Source organism: Apium graveolens, chromosome 4 (genome assembly GCF_009905375.1).
Source record: "Apium graveolens cultivar Ventura chromosome 4, ASM990537v1, whole genome shotgun sequence".
In the NCBI taxonomy this organism is placed as follows: Eukaryota; Viridiplantae; Streptophyta; class Magnoliopsida; order Apiales; family Apiaceae; genus Apium; species Apium graveolens.
This window is the reverse complement of record NC_133650.1, coordinates 153,805,680-153,815,049: the sequence shown is the minus strand read 5'-3', so window position 1 is coordinate 153,815,049 and position 9,370 is coordinate 153,805,680.

The window sequence follows — 9,370 nt, the reverse complement described above, 5'->3', positions numbered from 1 at the left end:
ATGCAGAAATTTTCACTCACACAAACGTACAAGCATTGAATATATTTTTATTTAACTTAATATTATTCACAAATAATATTACATAAAATGCCGGTCGTAACACCCTCCGCAGGATCCATGCGAAAAATAATATTTAATTCGTAGTTCAGTATCTTTACCTTAAGAAACTTTACGTTAATGGAAAGATAAAGGTCTTTAATAGCGATCCAAGAACGATGAACGGAGATCCTTAGCAACTGCTACTCAAGTGTGAAGCACTCCACGAGTATCCACCAAGAAAACGATGTAATGAAGGAGGAGGAGATGGAGAGAATTAGGGTTTTGTAAATCTTTTTGGTTGAGGCAAAAATAGGGTTTATAATAGTATATTTATAGGCAATATTTTCAGCTGAAAATTTTCCCATAAAATATATTATTATTAACCCTTTATTATTCTCACTAATAATTAAAACACCTTTTAATTATTAATAATTAAAACACCTTTTAAAATAGAGAAATAATTCTCTCACTTGATTTAATTTCCAAAAATTAAATTCTTAATTAATAATATTAAGAACCTTTTCTTAATTAATTTATAATCAATTAAATCTCATTTAATCAATTATTAAATTTGCCAATTAATTATTTATTTCATAAATAAATAATTATCAACCATTATTAATGAATTCCTCCACCGTTAAATCATTCTCTTTTATGGTGTGACCCTGTAGGTTCAATATTAAGCCGGTAGTAGAAATAAATAATAATAAAACTATTTTATCATTATTTATATAAATTCTCTAATTCATTAAATATGATTAATTAATTAATCATATTTATTCCACATCGTGAGGGATACTTCTCAGCATATCGCGACTATCCGGATAATACGAATTCACTGCTTAGAATACCAAGAACCTATTCAGTGAGTAGTTACCGTACAATTAATTCCTTCTACCCTGCAATGTCATAATTAAATACAAGGCATGGAACTTGTGTCAAGCCTAACTTATTTAATCACTTGCTTTCCCATTCACTATGCTTAGTTCTATTTAATATAAATTAGAAACTCCTTTCTAATTTCATTCACTCTGGCCAGAGATTCCTGAACTAACATAAGTGGATTAGCATTGAACATTCTCTTTCTACACTGGAAGGGGTAGATCCTTTATTGATCATATACTATCTTCGTGTACAAATTCCTATACCCAGTAGAGCCCTTATAATTGTCCCTTGAGACTAAGAACTAAACCAAAGCATAGTTCAGTGTACACAAGATAATTATGATGACCTCAAGTCTAAGGATACTTGTACAACTATCACTATGTGAACAACTGCTGACACGTGAGTGAACTCCATCAGTTGTTCAGTTGTGTGAGTCATGTTCAGTGAACTTATTCTATAATAAACACCTATATACTAGCTATAGTGTAACCAGACAAATGTCTATGAGAACAGACATCCTTCATAATGAAGCAAGCATAGTATGTATTGATCTTTGCGGATTATTAATTACCAGTTAGTAATCCTACGACCAGGAACTATTTAAGTTTAGAGTTATCATCTTTTAGGTCTCATTATTATGATCTCATCACAATCCATAAAAAGCTTTACTCTAAACTGTGGTATATCTTATTTAAACATTTAAATAGATAGAGCCCGCAATAAAAATAAAACAAGCATTTTATTAATATCAATGAAATCAAAACAGATTACATAAAAGTTATTCCTAAATCCTCATACATGATTGGACTTAGGACATATCTCTTTCAATCTCCCACTTGTACTAAAGCCAATCACTCTGGTATCTAATACCCATCTTGTCTTTATGACGATCAAAGTGACTCTGAGAAAGTGGCTTTATGAGTGGGTCTGCTACGTTGTTATGTGTGCCAACTCTCTCGACGTTGATATCTCCTCTTATAACAATCTGAATTGCACCATCATTCAGAGTAAACACGTACCCTGACATGGATTTGCTATCACTTTCTAATTGAAAACTAGAGTTAGTATAACCCTCTATTTTCAACTCAGATTCACCACCAAAAACAAGAAAAATGTCCTGAGTCCTTCGCAAGTACTTAAGAATGTTTTTCACTGCTTTTCAGTGGTCTTCACCTGGATTGGACTGATATCTGCTCGTCACACTAATTGAATAAGCAACATTAGGCCTTGTACACAACATCACGTACATGATTGATCCTATTACTGAAGCATAAGGAATCTTACTCATACGCTCTCTTTCTTCAGGTGTCTTAGGAGACATTTTTTCGGAAAGGGAAACTCCATGGCTCATCGGTATGAGACCTCTTTTGGAGTTTTCCATGCTAAACCTTTTAAGCACTTTCTGGATGTATGTACCCTGGGTAAGACCTATCATTCTTTTAGATCTATCTCTATAGATCTTTATACCGAGAATGTAGGATGCATCTCCCAAGTCCTTCATGGTCAAGTTCTTTGATAGCCATACTTTGACTGATTGTATCACCGGTATATCATTTCCTATAAGAAGTATGTCATCTACATACAATACAGGAAATGTTACCGCGCTCCCACTAACCATCTTGTAGACACATGGTTCATCTATGTTTTTGATAAAACCAAACTCTTTGATTGTCTCATCAAAACGGATGTTCCATCTACGAGAAGCTTGCCTTAAACCATATATGGTTCGCAGCAGCTTACACACTAGGTGTTCATTTCCCTTGGAAAGAAAACCCTCTGGCTGTGTCATATACACTTCCTCCTCAAGTTCCCCATTGAGGAAGGCCGTTTTCACGTCCATTTGCCAGATCTCATAGTCGTAGTAAGCAACAATCGCAAGAAAAATCCGAATTGATTTTAACAGGGCTACAGGCAAAAAAGTTTCATCAAAGTCAATCCCTTGCCTTTGTTTGAATCCTTTTTCCACGAGCCTGGCCTTATAGGTCTCCACCTGGCCATCTACTCCAATCTTTCTTTTGTATACCCACTTGCACCCAATAGGCTTAACACCTTCAGGCGCCTCAACTAGAGTCCATACTTGGTTGGTATACATAGATTCCATTTCGGATTTCATGGCACTATGCCATTTCTCTGAGTCAACACTACTCATAGCCTCATTATAGGTCACAGGGTTGTCATCATCAATGATTGACAACTCATTGTCATTCTCAATGACAAGGCCATAATACCTCTCAGGTTGGCGAGACACTCTCCCTGTCCTACGAATGGGCTGTTCCACAGAAGGTTGTTTAGTCTGAACAGGTGTTTCCACTTGATCCGTAGTAGTTTGTGCTTCTTGAACTTCATTAAGTTCAATTTTACTCCCACTATTTCCTTCAAGGATAAACTCCTTTTCCAAGAAGGTAGCATGTCTGGAGACAAACACCCGATGATCGGTGTAAAAGTAATACCCCAAAGTCTCTTTAGGATATCCCACAAAATTACATTTTACGGATCGAGATTCCAGCTTATCTGGGTCAACTTTCTTGACAAAAGCTGGACATCCCCAAATCTTAACGTGTTTAAGACTCGGTTTTCTTTCTTTCCATATCTCATATGGCGTTTGAGGAACAGATTTGGAAGGCACCTTATTCAGTAAATATGCTGAGGTTTCCAATGCATAACCCCATAGGAATACTGGAAGATTTGCATAGCTCATCATGGACCGAACCATGTCTAACAAAGTTCTATTTCTCCTTTCAGATACCCCATTCAACTGTGGAGTATATGGAGGAGTCCACTGGGAGACTATACCATTTTCTTTGAGATAAGCTAGAAACTCTCCATTCAAGTATTCACCACCTCGATCTGATCGAAGAGTTATAATACTATGTTTGGTTTGTTTCTCCACTTCATACTTATATTCTTTGAACTTTTCAAAGGCTTCAGACTTGTGTTTCATCAAATACACATATATGAATCTAAATCGATCATCTATGAAAGCAATGAAGTATGAAAATCCACCCATGGCTTGCGTAGACATTGGTCCACATACATCTGTGTGTACCAATCCTAGCATATCTGCAGCCCTCTCTCCATGTCCACTAAATGGAGATTTGGTCATTTTACCCAATAGACAAGACTCGCATGTAGGATATGATTCAAAATCAAAGGGGTCAAGTAACCCTTCCTTATGTAATGTCCGCAGTCTATTTTCACTAATATGACCTAGCCTACAGTGCCATAAATAGGTCAGATTTTCATCATCTCGTTTTCTTTTATTAGTTTGTTCAATATGAAGTAAATCATGTTCTACGTCACATACATACAGACCATTATTTAAAATGCCACGTCCAAAAAACATTATCTCTAAGGATAGAACATTCATTATTCTTAATAATAAATGAAAAACCATCCACTACCAACATAGGAATAAAAACAATATTCCTCACAATAGAGGGAACGTAATAATAATTATTCAAAATAATAGTCTTGCCCGTAGGCATATGTAAACTAAATGATCCTACAGATATGGCCGCAACCCTTGCTTCATTGCCCATACGTAGAATCACCTCATCTTTTTCAAGAGTCCTACTTCCCTTTAGTCCTTGCAACGAATTACAAATATGAGAACCACAGGTGGTATCTAATACCCAAGTAGAAATTTGACCTAGTGACATATTAACTTCGATCATGAACATGCCTGAATCAGAAGCGGTAGTCTTACTACCCTTCTTCTTCTTCAATTCTGCAAGGTAAACCTTGCAGTTCCTCTTCCAGTGCCCCAACTTGTTACAGTGAAAACAAACAGCTAAATTAGGACCAGTTAACTTGTGAGCATCTAGTATGCTCCGGAGTGATAGTGCAGAAGACATGACGAATATAGTAAATCTGTAAATGATAAACACATAACAACACTTAGAAAATATTCAATTTCATTTCAAAACACAATATGAATCGCTCTTGATTCATAAGTGTCTCCCACTAGTTTATCTAATTTTTTCAACCCCCTACGTGAAAATTAAGCATTCATAATGCTAGTGGGAATGGGGATCCTACATTCCATCACACAACCTCGGCTGTGGCACGAAACGTCATGTGATGTTCAATAGGCAGACAACTCTTGTCAATTACATCTTATGTTATTCCCTAATATAAGTTTAGCCTCTTGAATAATTGAGTCACGGCTGTGGCATGACAAACTCAATATTCTAAGTCAAGTCTAACCCAACATTTCGTACAATTGAATCAGTCTCTAACTGCCCACGGCTGTAGCACGTACCGACCTTTAGATTCTAATTCAATGTACACATCTCTATGTAATAGACAAGTATTTCTTATTTCGAAATCAAAGCCCTCAGCTGTAGCACGAAACGAAAATGATTTAAAAATAAGAACCACTTTCTACCATGTTGGAAGGCTATGACCAACACAAGCCCGTTGTGTCATTGGCCAATTACTACTTGATATTATTTAATTTTAGAGGGATTATATTACGTTACAATCATAATCATATTATAAAGAGATTCTTCCTTTTAAATTAAATATTTCAAATCAATAATCGATAATCAGATGATTCCCAGATCGGGTGGAGCATTGTCAAGAGGCGTCACTTAATAACCCTTTCTTACACATAGAAATCTGTTGTTGCCAGAATCATCCTTTCTCTCAATATTGAAAATTCATATTCAATTACGTGTTTCATAAACACAAGAATCTCATGATCGTATTCATAATATTTATTGTTAAGGCAAGAAACGATTCCTATTCTAGATTTTCTAGAGCACGCCTTATATTGATTTAAGTTCACCTAAATCTATCATCGCATGGTAAACATAGGCATATATCTCATATATAAAATTAAATAAACAAGTAAATGTAAAGTGCAATAAAGTAAATGTGTTTGGTTATGGCCCCATCCTATGTGATCTTTATCAAGCTCATGATAAAGATCAAGGTCAATCTAATATGGTGATGGAAATAAATACAACTACTTATTACATAAGTCTTCTTCTTTGTTTAGACTTCTTGTATGCCTCGTCTTCTTCTTTGTATCACCTCCATTGGATAGCCCTCTTGAGTCTTCAGTTACATTACATGATTGAAAGTAAAACTAATCTAATGAACTTACAAGAATAACTCGAGTTATATTCGAGATTTATGATTACAAAGATTGACGACATGCAAGTCGTATTTAAAACCAAAACCAAAACCATTACACTAAGGTCGAAAGGCCATAACCATCCACCATGCTCATACAACACATAAAAGCATGTTAAAACACATAATCTGATTTTAACATATCATATTATCCATGATCTAATCATAAAAGGAAAATATAACAAAAATCAGAAAAATCAGAATCAAATCATAAAAACAAGAATCACTGTTTACGGGAAGTAAACGACGTCAAACGCCTTACAGACGAGTCGTTGATAACTTTAGCTATCAGTTTTGTTCAGACGCTTGTTTACCTATGGAATAGGGTATTCGTTTGCGTAAATCGGACACCAGACCCAGATTTCAGCAAATCTGCAGCAGCCAATTCAGAATCCATATCTAATATGATTCTCATAATTAGAACAAACATAAATCATGTATATATCAGAATATATACAGATTACATAATCATCTTATGATTATACAACCCACATGAATATCATATATTCAAAACCATACATATATAAGCATATTATATCAACATCAAATCATGGCGAATCACGTACATGCTCATATATCAAAAACAGTTAAACACATAAACAAATTAAAAACTTTTTGCAAGTAGCTATGATGCCATTGAAGGGTTTTTAGCACATAAACGCAGTGAAAACGTTAATTTAATCTTTAAAAAAAACCGAAACCCTCCGCAGGATCTATGCGAAAAATAATATTTAATTCGTAGTTCAGTATCTTTACCTTAAGAAGCTTTACGTTAATGGAAAGATGGAGGTCTTTAATAGCGATCCAAGAACATTGAACGGAGATCCTTACCAGCTGCTCCTCAAGTGTGAAGCACTCCACCGGTATCCACCAAGAAAACGATGTAATGAAGGAGGAGGAGATGGAGAGAATTAGGGTTTTGTAAATCTTTTTGGTTGAGGCAAAAATAGGGTTTATAATAGTATATTTGTAGGCAAAATTTTCAGCGGAAAATTTTCCCATAAAATATTATTATTTTTAACCCTTTATTATTCTCACTAATAATTAAAACACCTTTTAATTATTAATCCTTTTCCCAAACTCTTTAGAAATAATTCTCTCACTTGATTTAATTTTCAAAAATTAAATTCTTAATTAATAATATTAAGAACATTTTCTTAATTAATTTATAATCAATTAAATCTCATTTAATCAATTATTAAATTTTCCAATTAATTATTTATTTCATAAATAAATAATTATCAACCATTATTAATTAATTCCTCCACCATTAAATCATTCTCTTTTATGGTGTGACCCTGTAGGTTCAATATTAAGCCGTAGTAGAAATAAATAATAATAAAACTATTTTATTATTATTTATATAAATTCTCTAATTCATTAAATATGATTAATTTATTAATCATATTTATTCTACATCGTGAGGGATACTTCTCAGCATATCCCGACTATCCGGATAATACGAATTCACTGCTTAGAATACCAAGAACCTATTCAGTGAGTAGTTACCGTACAATTAATTCCTTTTACCCTCCAATGTCACGATCATACAAGGCATGGAACTTGTGTCAAGCCTATCTTATTTAATCACTTGCTTTCCCATTTGCTATGCTTAGTTCTATTTAATGTAAATTAGAAACTCCTTTATAATTTCATTCACTCTGGCCAGTGATTCCTGAACTAACATAAGTGGATCAGCATTGAACATTCTTTTCCTACACTGGAAGGGGTAGATCCTTTATTGATCATACACTATCTTCGTGTAAAAATTCCTATACCCAGTAGAGCCCTTATAATTGTCCCTTGAGATTAAGAACTAAACCAAAGCATAGTTCAGTGTACACAAGATGACTATGATGACCTCAACTCTAAGGATACTTTTACAACTATGACTATGTGAACAACTGCTGACACGTGAGTGAACTCCATCAGTTGTTCAGCTATGTGAGTCATGTTCAGTGAACTTATTCTATAATAAGCACCTACATACTAGCTATAGTGTCACCACACAAATGTCTATGAGAACAGACATCCTTCATAATATAGCAAGCATAGTATGTACTGATCTTTGCGGATTATTAATTACCAGTTAGTAATCCTACGACCAGAAACTATTTAAGTTTAGAGTTATCATCTTTTAGGTCTCATTATTATGATCTCATCACAATCCATAAAAAGTTTTACTCTAAACTGTGGTATATCTTATTTAAATATTTAAATAGATAGAGCCCGTAATAAAAACAAAACAAGCATTTTATTAATATCAATGAAATCAAAACAAATTACATAAAAGTTATTCCTAAATCCTTATACATGATTGGACTTAGGACATATCTCTTTCAGCTTTTGCACATACTTTAACCTGTTGCGGTCCGTGGTAGTCGGTAAGTAGGGTCACTGCATATTATTATTATCTTTATTATTATTATAAGCAGGTTATAAATAAGGTGTGTATGTGTGGACCCCAAACTTCTGACCCGGGTTTGGAGGGCGCCACAATTACTGTTGAAAACACTTTGCCTGAGGGTAATACAAGGTAGAAACAACTCTATCCTCCACCACCTTTTCCTAAGCGATTGCAAAAACAAAAGCTGGATAAGCAATTTGGTAAGTTTGTGGAGGTGTTCAAGAAACTTCACATCAACATACCTTTCGCTGAGGCTCTGGAGCAAATGCCTAGTTATGCGAAATTTATGAAAGGTATTCTTTCAAGGAAGGTGAAACTGGATGATCTTGATACCGTTGCTCTAACAGAAGAGTGCAGTGCTGTGCTGCAACAAAAATTACCTCCAAAGCTTAAGGATCCAGGTAGCTTCACCATTCCTTGCACCATTGGCAAGTTGTCATTCGACAAGTGCCTTTGCGATTTGGGAGCAAGCATCAATTTGATGCCATTGTCTATCTTCAAAAAGCTGAATTTGCCTGATCCAAAGCCCACCTATATGTCTCTACAATTGGCTGATCGTTCTATTACATACCCACGAGGCATCGTGGATGACGTGTTAGTAAAGGTGGATAAGCTCATCTTTCCTGCAGACTTTGTCATTCTGGATTTCGAGGAAGATAAGAAGATTCCCATAATCTTAGGAAGACCTTTCTTGGCTACATGCCGTACCTTGGTAGATGTGCAAAAAGGTGAACTTACTATGAGGGTGCAAGATCATGATATAACATTTAATGTATTCAATTTGATGAAATTCCCTACAGAAGATGAGAAGTTCTTCAAGGTGGATTTGATTGATTCTGCGGTAACTTCAGAACTCGATCATGTGCTAAGGACTGAGGCCTTAGAAAAAGCCTTATTGGG